We start from the raw sequence: 12,184 nt of genomic DNA, 5'->3' as shown, positions 1-12,184 counted from the left end.
TCCTGGGTTAAAAAAAAAAGATAATTGATGAAGAAGGCTACCCTTTCTTCCCACACTCCCCCCAAGTTAGTTTATTAGAGATGAACAAGAGAGAGATGTCAACAAAGTTAAAAAATGAAAGTATAAAAGGGATAAAATAATAGTTTAATTGTGGCAATTTAACACTCAAAATAACACTAATTAAGAAACTTTTGAGAATGAGATCTTTCAAAAATTTGAATACAGAGTATTAAAATAGCAATGTGATAAGCCTTCTTTTTAATTTTGTGAGACTGTTCTCCACTGGAAGTAAATGCCCTCATGGGCACACATCTTGATGGAAGATGCATGAGTTAGGGTTTAAAGCTTCAGGAACCTGGTTGTGGTTGGAGACATAACTGGGTTAGCATTTTAATTATAATTATTATTGATTTTGTTGGTGCTCCACTTATAGAATTGCCTAGGTTTGAGTGGCTTGCCCCAATCCTATTTCATTCCAGAAACCTGGTTATTTTTAGTTTTCATTTTTACAGGACATGTGGTTTTTCAGTAACATAAATCACTTTATAACAGAAAGAACAGTGTTGTAGGTTGGATTCTCTGGGAAGCAGACACAGAGACAGAGTTTAGTCTGCAGAACGTTTATTTGGGAAGGCCTCTGGGAAAAACATCTGAAGGGAAGAGAAGGAAGCAGGGCAGAGCTGCCAATGAAGGCTGGACAGCCTCAGCCCACCTATTGGGCAGCTCTGGAGTGGAGATGGCTATCAGAGTCCTCACTATTGGGATGAAATGACAGAGCATTACATACTTCTTTTTCTTTCTCACTCCCACCCTCTCTTTCTTTGTCTGAACATATGATTTCACATTACTGTCTTATTTTGGATTTTCCTGATACAAGTGAGGCTTAACATCTTTTCATATGTTCATTGGATATTTGTGTAGCCACATCTATGAATTACCTAATAGAAACATTGTACATTTTTCCATTTGTTTGCTTCTCTTCTTATTATTAATTTGTAGAAGTTTCTCACTTGACATTTAACTTCTCTTTCCTAACACAATATTTTTAACCTGTGATATAAAATTAAATTCTAGAACTTCACAAATTATTTTCTCAAGTATAACTTTAGTTAATAATGCTTTAGAATTTGTTTTCTGTGATAATTACAATCATAAAAGTAATTTTGCAGTAAAATTTTACTGCCTACGGTTAACGAAATCACCACCACATTAAACTGTGAGAAAAGCCTATTTTATAGACAAATATAAAGCATTTATTACTGAATTATATTAACAAACAAGTGTTTGGTGTAGCCCTTCATATTGGATATTTGAAAATAGAATGCTAATTCTTAAACTTCTAATAGATATTGCTAAACTGTTTTGCAGACATTTTGTATTTTCTGTATTCCAGAATTTCTCAATATCTCCAGAGAATCTTTTTGGGATTTATACCTAATATTTAGTTTAGTTTGATTTATTTCATTTGTTGTGTGTTTTTTTTTTTACTTAAATTTTTTTTTGTTTAATTGTCCTTTTTTTTAAAAGATACATAGATCACAAAAAATGTTACATTAAAAAATATAAGGGGCTCCCACATCAACAACCTCTTTCATCATTGTGGCACATTCATTGCATTTGGTGAATACATTTTGGAGCACTAGCTGCATTTGAATTATAGTTTACAATGTAGTTTACACTCTCCTCCAGTATATTCACTGGGTTATGGCAGGATATATAATATCCAGCATCTGTCCCTGAAATATTTAGGGCAACTTCAAGTCCTGAAAATGCCCCACATTACATCTCTTCTTCCCTTTCCCTGCCCTCAGCAACTACCGTGGCCACTTCCTCCATAGCAATGATACAGTTTCTTCAATTGCTATTCACAACAGTTCTATAGTAGAATACCAATAAGTCCACTCTCATCCATATTTTATTCCTCTATCCTGTGGACCCTGGATGGTGATGTCCACTCTACCTCTAAATTGAGAGGGGGCTTAGATCCCACATGTTTGATGGATGTGATTCTCCTGCTTGCAGTTGTTGGTACTCTTGGTTCCCTGGTATGGTTGTTGACCATGTTCACCTCCCTAATTGCTGACCTGGGTAAGTCCAACGAGCTGGAGAGTAGGAGTTGCAACTCTGCTGAGGCTCAGGGCCCAGCTGGCACATGGACAGTCTAGAGATTCAAGTCTCCTGAGTATACACCAACCCCGGCACCAACCACAGATTCAGTTTGATTTAACAAACATTTATTTTAGGGAATATATAATAAGTGTGAAAGAGACCATGTCAAAGACACAAAACATAAAAGTCAGTTGCAAAATGATTGGCAGGTTGGCTGTAATAATTTTAAGAACTAAAATTTATTGTGCACTTATAATATGTATCTAGGCACAATAATGTTACTTTCAATTAGGAGAAAATAATTACAAATCAGACATTGTCAATCAAGATAGATATTTATACTTGAGAAAGAGTGGATCTCTAAACTCTATATGAAATTCGAGGGTCAAAGAGCCAAAATACTTTGCCCATTTTCTCTCTAAATCTCCAGAAAGTTCCATTTAACTATATGTTTAGTAAATTTGAGGCCATAGATTTCAAAGGGAACTTTAGTTTAGCAAGGATTAAATTTTCATAAATTCTGGATAAGTAGAAACCAAGTAAATGTTTACTGTATCCAGGCCGCTTATCTGGCCCCTAGACAAATTAATCCTGAGTTTAGAGGTCCTGCTTCATGGATGCAAGGTGGTTGCAAACCGGTCTCAGCTATTGCTATGAATATTCTAAGGTTGCCCTTAAGCATATAATCAGTACCTACAAGATCCTCCATTTTTCTAGCTGTATTACCCATCAACAATTTAAGCTTACTTCTCAAACCATTGTCCATTGCAGAGGAATTCAGTGTTATGATTGAGAGAGTATGGGTTTTAGGATGAAAATCATATATTCCAGTCCTGATTTTGCTATTTAATGACCTAAAGTCTCTTAAAACTGCCTGAGCTTCAGTTTCCTCATGTATGAAGTGGAACTATAATAAAGCCGTTCCTCACTTACATTTTATAAGGATCAAATAGATAATGAATGTGAAAGTTCTATGCGAAGTTCATTTTATACAAAAGCTGCTATTGGTTATTGTTGTTGAATCAAACTGATTCCCTTTCAAGGCATTAATTTTTGCCTTTGTGGAGAAGTGAAGCATGAGATCTGTGTGTACCCCCTGCATGGCCCTATGATAGTCACACTAAGTCTTGTTAAAGGTGTCATTAAAGATATCTACATCTATAAGCTTATCTGCATAAACATGTCTCTATATCTATATGGAACCAAGTACTTCAATGACATGTTTGACACAGTGGAGATTTCTGTCCAGGGGAAAAGGTCTGGACAATTAACATGCCTTATTACTGTGTGGACTTTATCCAATGAGGTAAGCAAAATTATATAGATGACTCATTTTGCCCGGATTACATGGAGGCTTAGCACCTAGATAGTGGCTAAAAGATTAAATGACCAGAGGGTCCAGATAGGTCATTTTAGTTAGTAAAACTGGCTGGGAATATTGACAGATAGTGATGGAAACTGTATCAAACTGGAAAACACGTTTCCTTTAGAGACTGCTTCTACTCAACAACAGTTGACCAATGTACCCAGTATTTCTTCATTCTTCCACCTTTCCAAGAGAAGATAGAAATCTAAATTTTTACATAAAAATTTTCAATTTTTACACTATGGTGTCCATACCATAAATGACTTGATCTAGCCTATGAACTTTTTGGGGGGGGGGGATGCATATCCTAGAACCAAGACAGATTGAGTTTCTTACTGGCCCATTCCCTCTAGGGTCATAATTAAATCTTAGTCCTCTATGTTTCAGTACTCCAGTACTGAAGCAGTTCTGTCTAAGAAAGAGTCAGCATACAAGCTGCCCGTCATTTGGATCAGTGGTACGCAATCTTGGCTGTACAATTGGAAGCATAGGATCTTTTAAAATGCTGATGCTTAGGTCCTGCTCTCGGAGATTCTGTTTCAACCAGACAGCAATACAGTCTGGGTATGGGGATTTTGACAAATTCCTCAGGAGATTCTGATCTACAGCCAGGATTTTGGTCACTGAACTGGTATGGCAAAATTGAGTGACTTTGCCCATTGCCTAGAGCAGTGTTTATGTAATCTGATAGGAGTGCATTTTCCTGTTGCTCAGGAAACATGCAGAAGACACTGGGCATCGCATCAGCAATGTAAATAGCCCTGAGTACTTGCAGATAAAAAAAACCTACAAAGGAAATAATTTCTACAGTATATTTAGACCACCCTTAAAATTTTCTTATTCTTTTCAGACTATGTTTAAAATTTGCATACATTCTGTAAATTTGTGTTTCCTACTGAATTTAATAAAAAGTTTGCCTTAGTTCGCAATATACTTTGCCCTCTAAAGAAGTGATGGTTGGTCACTTCTACTAGAGATGTTAAATGAATTCTTTGCTTTTTTAACTTCAGTGACTTATGCCTCTTTTTTTGTCTATCTGACTTCCCTTCCTTACTTCCAGAAACAGAACCCCTCCCTTCTGTGGGAAACCCATTCTTGAGATTGTGGTGAGGCTGACCATGGTTCTTCCCACTGCCACCCACATCACCACCACCACAATATACACCAGGTCAAGGAGGGTGGATATGTGACCAAGGCTAGTCAAGTACTCTATCCTCCTGGCCATAGTGACTGATTTAGGCAATGGCCAGCAGGACAATCTGTCTTTCCTGAGATTCAAATTATGAATGCTGGGAGAGAGAGAAAGTAGGGACGGGAGAATAGGGAGAGGATGGAGCGAGAAAAAAGGACTCTCTTTTTTAGAATAGAGAATTATAAAGATGATTTAGGTTAGATTACTTTTGTGTCCATCTATCCTGGCCTCAGTGTAGGATAGCTACAAGATATTCCTTGTAGAGGCGAGAGATAACCTGATAACAGCCCTCGAATCCCTGTATCCAGCTGTCTGAATTTTAAGTTATGTGAGATAATTCCCCTTTTTAATTAAACAATGTTGAGCTAGGTTTTTGTAATACCTTGGACTTAATTTTCATCCTCCAATCCTAAACTGGTGTAAGAAGATTCACCAATTTTCTCTAAACTAAAATGCACACACCTGCTGAGACAGGACTTAGTGTAGAAGACAGGAAAGGCAATCTTTATTGTCCACACAAGAATAGAATTTAATCAGAAGGGTATATTCCATGTGGAAAATAGGCTGTATATTCATCAAACCAGAGAGTAAATTTAAAGGAGTCCAGGCTCTGTTCAGACCCAGCTCCTCTAGATCTATAAGAAAAGGAATGGAAACTCAAAGAGTACAAGGAATGAAAGCTCAAGGAGTAGTACAGAGAAATATATGTACAGTATGTTGTTATAGTTTCTATCATATGCTGTTAATTCTCCCAAAACTGACCTATACATTCAATGTAATTCTAATAGAAAATTCCATTAGTGATTTTATGGAAATTAGAAAAACTGATTTTTATGTGGAAATGTCAATGATTAAGACTAGCCAGACAACTGCAAAGAAGGAAGTCTATATCAGACCAAGGCTCATAATGTTATGGTAATTAAGAGAGTATGGTATTATTGCCAGTAGATACATAGATCAATGAGAGAGAACAGTGCATCTTTTCTTTTTAAAAAACAATATTTTTAATAGTTTTAAACTAACTTTAGACTTACAGAAAAGGTGCAAAAGTAGTACAAGTTGCGAACGCGGCCCATGTTGGTGGGCCTCTGGTAAAAGAGCGTCTTTTAATTTTTGATGCCGTAGTTTTTGGTTTTAAGTATTTAAAAATCTGTTCATAGTATGAGAAATATTTGGATCTCCATGGTGACATTTCATTTTATTCTTTGAGAATATATTTTGATTTCTGGAAAAGACAGAAATGGTTTGTAGTCAAGTGACCAGAGTACAAATAAACAAATATCATTTTAGTAAGGAAAAAAACAAACCAAAAAGCAAAGCCATCAGCCAGCTGTGATGATAACATTATATTTTTGTGTGATCAAGAAAGTGCTTGAAAGGCAATTTCAAAAGCATTGTAAATGGCAGCGTCAATTGGATTATATGAGCTCCCATGGAAACTAATTTGAAAGATAATAGAAAGAATTATTTCCCCATTATGATTCTTGTGACTTAATGAAGGGATATATGGAAGGTGTGTAATGATTGGCAAGTTTTGTAATTCCCTTATTCATTCCACAAATACTGGTTGAGAGCCTATTTAATGTGTCAGGCTCTGTCTTTGGTTCTGATAACATGTTAATAAGCAAAAGAGCCAAAAAAATCTTTGCTCCTTGGAATTTGTATTCTTGTGGGGAGAGACAAAGAATAAATAAAATCACCCTTGACATAGTAGGATAGAAGGTAATGTGTACTACAGAATATAATTAAGTAGGGAAGGGGTATAGGGAGTATGGGGATGGTGGAAAGGAACATTTTCAAATTTAATTAGGTGATTAGGAAAGTCTCACTGAGAAGGTGACAATGAGCAAAAACTTGAAGAAGATGGAGAAGAAGATGTTGCTATCTGGTGGAAAGCAATCCAGGCAGAGAAAATCGCAAGAAACAAGTCACTGAGGGCTGCTATGCCCTGAGTGCTTTTTATGTTTTAGTATAGAAACATAGGGATGGGGAAGAGTAGTAGCAGATGAGGCGGGAAGGATAAGAATAGGGAGGGGAAGATTATGTAAGGCCTTGTAGGCCACCCTATGACCTTTGGCTTTTGTCTTGAGTGAGAATAGAAGCCACTGGAGAGTTCTGTGTGACATGATATGCCTGCGGCTTTAATTGGATCCCTCTGACTGCTCGGTTGAGAACAGATTGTGGAGGGGCCAGGGTGGAAGCAGGCAAGCTCCTTTAGAAGGTTGCTGCAACAGTCCAGGTGAGAGATAATGGCAGCCTATAACAGGCGGGTAGTATGGGTGGTGGTAGCTTGGTAGAGAAAGTGGCCAAATTCTGGATACAGTTTTTATTAATTTTCTCACATGTATTGATTATATAATGCATATTAAATGATAATAGCTACATATATGTAGGGAGCCACCCACTGTGAGACCTATTTACAACCTCCCACAACATGGCGGATCTCACAACATGGTGGAGTTCACAAATCTGCCCTGTCATTTCCTTATTCTTCTCCTCCCTGCTTCTTTGTTCTCCCCCTCCCGCCACTACTCAGGTGACCACAGCAATACGCATGCACTAGGCGCGAAACTCCGCAGACCCGGTGCGAACTGTCGGCCAATCCCCTCCTTGGACGTCTGCCACCCACAAGACCAGCCTATCACCTATGTACACGTTCCCTTCCCTCTCTATATATCCCCGTGTTTTACTCCCAATAAACGAGGCTTGATCAGAACCCTGTCTTGTCTCCATTCTTCTCTCGACTCCTGCCCCACCCTGCTTCTTCCCACAGGTCCCTGGACTTGCCCCCGCCAGACCGGAGCACATATATACAAAAGTTTTCTTGACTTGCTATCAGTTTCGATATTATATTTCTTAAAATATATAGTATAAATATGAAATGTTACACAAATATGAAGTATCTGATCAGAAATAATGAACATATATGCTGGAGTAGAGGCCAACTATGCCAATTAATATGACTTTCTCCAGGAATGTCGGGCAAAATGAATGAGGGCACAGTTTCCTTATAAAAATATGAGGAAAATATGAGAGGTTAACTCACAGTGTGAAGGCCACTTGTCTATTGGATTTTAAAGGCTCTGTCCATCTAGAATTACTAGTTTATAGATGGTTGTATTCTCAAATCTCATTTAATTTCTTGATTGAGAGAATGAAGAGATTAAAGAGCATGGGACAAGTACATAGCCTCCCTCTAGGCCATAAGGGTATGATTTCCCTAAGAAACCTTGGTGCCACATACCTGAGTCCTAAAAAATTCTAAAAGTAGGTGAAACAAGCATATACTAAAGTCCATATATGGGCCAGGCACTGTGCTAGATGCTTACCCTTGCTACGTCAAATCTCACAACAACCAAAGTATTTTAGTTTCAATTTTGGGGTATGAAAACTGAGGCTTACTGAAAAATGACTTATCAGGGTGTCTTAGTCTTCCATAAGAAATACCGCATAAGAAACACCACAGGGTTGGCTTAAACAACAGGAATTCATTGTCGCACAGTTTTGAAGTGAGAAATCCAACATCAAGGTACTGGCAGGCCATGTTTTCTCCAATGTCTGCAGGGTTCTGGGGGTCACATGGTGAGCTGTCTCTTTCCAATGCCTCCTCTGATTTCTACCTGCTGGCTACATCCAAATTCCCTCAGCACATAGGACATCAGTCATAATGAATTAAGGCCCACTGTGATATAATTTGGCCTCACCTTAAGGGATAACATATTCAGAGATCCTTTTTACAAATGGGTCCACAACCACAGGGCTGGGGGTTAGGTCTCGAACTTGTCTTTGTGGGGAACTTGATTCAATCTCCAATACGAGATAATACCATTAGTGAGTAATGGAGGCTGGATTTAAATTAATCTGCATGCATGCAAGTCTGTGACCTTTTTTTCCCCACTACTATACAAAGGAATTTTGCAGTATTTCAGGGTCTGGATTAGTCAGCCAAGGGGGTGCTGATGCAAAATACCAGAAATTGGTTTGTTTTTATAAAGGGTATTTATTTGGGGTAGGAGCTTGCAAATATCAGGCCATAAAGCATAAGTTACTTCCCTCACCAAAGTCTATTTGGAGCAAGATGGCTGCCGATGTCTGTGAGGGTTCAGGCTTCCTGGGTTCCTATGTTCCTCAGGCTTGCTTTACTCTGGGTTCAAGATTCCTTTCTTCCTAGGGCTGGCTTCTCTTATCTTTGTGAGCTTACTTCTCAGGGCTCCAGCTTAAGTCTTCAGCATCAAACTTCAACATCAAAACTCCAACATCAGAAACTTTCAACTCTGTTCTTGGCTATGGCTTTTATCTGTGAGTCCCCACCCCTTGGTGGGTGCCTTAACTTTAACTCAATCATACTCAGGTACAGATCAGATCACAAACATAATCCAATATCTGCTTTTGGAATTCATAACCATATCAAACTGCTACAGGGTCCCAAGGTATTTAAAAGGTAGATGCTATGAGATAGAGGATTGTATTTCCAGAGCAACCTTGGAGATGGGCTTCTCATAGAGAAAAGATGAGTGGTTGAGGTCTCCACACCTGGTCATGGATTGGAATCACCAGGGTTATAAAAATTTTTATTTTGAAAAAGACTTTCAGGTGACTATGTAAGCAACCTAGCACTGGCCTGCCATTTTGTAAATGATAGAAAATAACTCAGAGTTAAATGTATGAACCAAAACAAATAGCCTGAGCTATAGAACCTGTAGTTAGAAACCTAGGACTCACTGACCATGAGTCTAAAAAAAATCTAGACTTGATTAAATTTGTTTAAAGTACAAATTATTTTTCTTAAATTTTCTTTCTAAGAGATGAATATTTTTGAAGTGCTAAGGTATCATTCCCCACATGTAGCTCATGGAATTATAGAATATTAGAGATGGAAGGGATCTCAGAGATTGGTCCTCTTACTTCAGACCTGAGGAGTCAAAACCTCAGAGCATGAAGTAACTCGTTGGAGGTAGCAGTTAGTCAGCAGTTGAGGTTGGGGTAAGAATAAGCATCTAGATCTGGTTTTCAGTCCAATGCTCTTCTATCAAGCAATTCTGCCTCTCTAATAATTTTCTCAGTGTTGTTATTCATCCCACTGATGAAACTTGGTGCTGTATTATCTGGGTTTAATCTGAAAGCACAATTTTGCCTACCTAAAGTTGTCCTAGAAACTAACTCGAAGTATTGAAAAACCTATTCCCTGTCCACACAGTTTTAATGATTCAGATTTCTTCTGCAAGCATAAGACCCTGGCTTGGTTTTAAATGTCAGAACTCTTCTGTATTTCATTTTCATTTTTAAAGGTTATTCTATTATAAGTGGGAGGAGAGAGAAAGCAGAGCAGCCTCTCTCTAGTAGTCATATTGTTTCTTTAATGCACTACCTCTTCCTCTAGGCCTCTTTATTTGCCATGCAGTCATATATTCAATTCTAAACAAACCCTAGTTTCTCATCTTACTGCATGATATTTATATCTACACATTTCCAAAAGAAAAGTGAAGGAAAAACTTGCCTCACCTAAACTATTCTCCTGCCCCCAAAGACTACCTTTCTGCTTGAAATAGCAATTCTAATGCGATAGACACTTTAATAGATAAAATGTCCTTTGTCCTTGCCAGAAAGGAACAGTCGGTCCCTGACCACTAGCTTATGGGGAAGGAAGAGAAATCAAATTTGAGTTCAGTCCTCATCTTGGACCAGCTGCCACTCATCCCAGTCCATCCTCCCTTTTCTCTTCTCTCTGGTTTTCTTCCTTCATATTTTGGGTCAAAGAATCAGGCCATTTCCTTACCGGCACATCTTCAGCTATATAGAGGGATGAGAGTAATATGGTTTAGCCTTTTTTAGGAGCAGAGTATTATTTTTATAAAGGTAAAAATCATTAGACCCTTTACTCTCTCCCCATTCATCTTTCTCTATTTTTAAAATACAAAGTGTCTCTTCCCTTCAAAGCATAAAGGAATTGTAGAGAAAAGGAAACTACGTTGAAGATCTAGGTTCCCGTTAGATGGCTGCATAACTCTGACTAGGCCACTGCTCTTTGGTAAATGGGAGTGATGGTCTCAGAAATTGAGGTTTTCAAGGTTCTTCACATACCACTTATGGAATCCCTTCATTGAAATTTTACTGTAAAACCATTAGGGGAAAACATGGAATTCTGATTGTATACAATGTAACTGTGATATTATGAAACAGCCATTGGGCAGTAGGCACTGCTTAAAGTTGATTATCTGAAGGAGGAAGAAACTTACTTTAAAATATCTAGATCTTTAAAATAATATAGCATGACAAGTATATTAGGGCTATTTCCTTGGGCTCAGTATCATGATGCTAAATTGCAGAGAAAAGCATGAAGAAGGAACAGGACCTTGAGGGAATTTGGACTTAAAAGATGGAGACTTAAGAGAAAGAATATTGTTCTTTTTTTCCCATCTCACCTAACCATAAAATAACCTAAATTCCTTTGCACTTGAATTTTAGACTCATCTCCTTCCCAGGACCACCCTTAGCAAAACTACAAAGTGTATATTATTTTATCATTTGCTTTTTTATATGAGAAGCAATTAGAATCTTGACATTTAACTTACCCACGAATTCATTTTCCTAAGAAGCCCATCAGTATGCATTTTGGAGACCTGGCTGCCCTCTGTACTGATTAGACCAAGCTTTTCTTTGGAAAGGACAGTGAGTGCCCCTTTTACCTCTCTGTGAGCACTGGGGTCAGCTTATGAGGAAGTGGACCTAGAGTGTAGCTCAGAAATCCAAGACGCAGCACCAGGGAAAACCTGAAACCAAATCTGGGCAAGCTACACAAATTAGTCATGAGTCCAAAGGCCATGGGCAGAGAAAGAGAACCCAAGTGTGAAGCAAAAGGGCAACTGGAACCTGGGGAAGCTAGATAAGAACTACAGGGCTCAAAGCATAAATAGTGCTGGGGTGAAGCATCTCTGGCTGGCATATTGCCTTCTCCATCTGTGCTAGTACTAATGCTCAGCTCCAAATCCATCCTTCCACATTCTGCTCTGTGATGTGGACCTACTGACTAAGTGTCTACTTTGCCAGCTGACTCCTTGCTGGGCTCAGCCTATAGATCATGCTAGAGTGAAACTGCAAGGCAGGAGGAGGGAGAAGGGGCATGTTCTTCCCACTACCTGCCAGCCTTGCCTCGACAATGGCCCTACCTACCATTTTTCTTACATTCCTCACATCAGCTTCATCATGCCTCTTCTGAGGCACCTGGTGTCCTTTCCACAGAAAACAGGGTTCCAGCTCCTTTTCCCAAGCTTCTAAATTCTAATAATCCCAACCTTTTCCCTTTGTTCCCCCAGCCTAGGGATGGCAGCTGCCTCTGCAGTTACTATTTCTGTATTACTTCAGTGTACGCTCTTGGCTTTTTTCAGTTCTCCAATATCTTTTTAGACAAATTCCTTACATTAAAATTCTCTCTGTTAAAATTCCTAGCATGACTTGGTTTTGCTGCCTGGACCCTGATTGAGACTGCAGCCTGATTGACTGTAGGGTTAATCTGTTTA

The sequence above is a fragment of the Dasypus novemcinctus genome, chromosome 4 (genome assembly GCF_030445035.2).
Source record: "Dasypus novemcinctus isolate mDasNov1 chromosome 4, mDasNov1.1.hap2, whole genome shotgun sequence".
NCBI lineage: Eukaryota > Metazoa > Chordata > Mammalia > Cingulata > Dasypodidae > Dasypus > Dasypus novemcinctus.
This window is presented reverse-complemented; position numbering follows the sequence as displayed.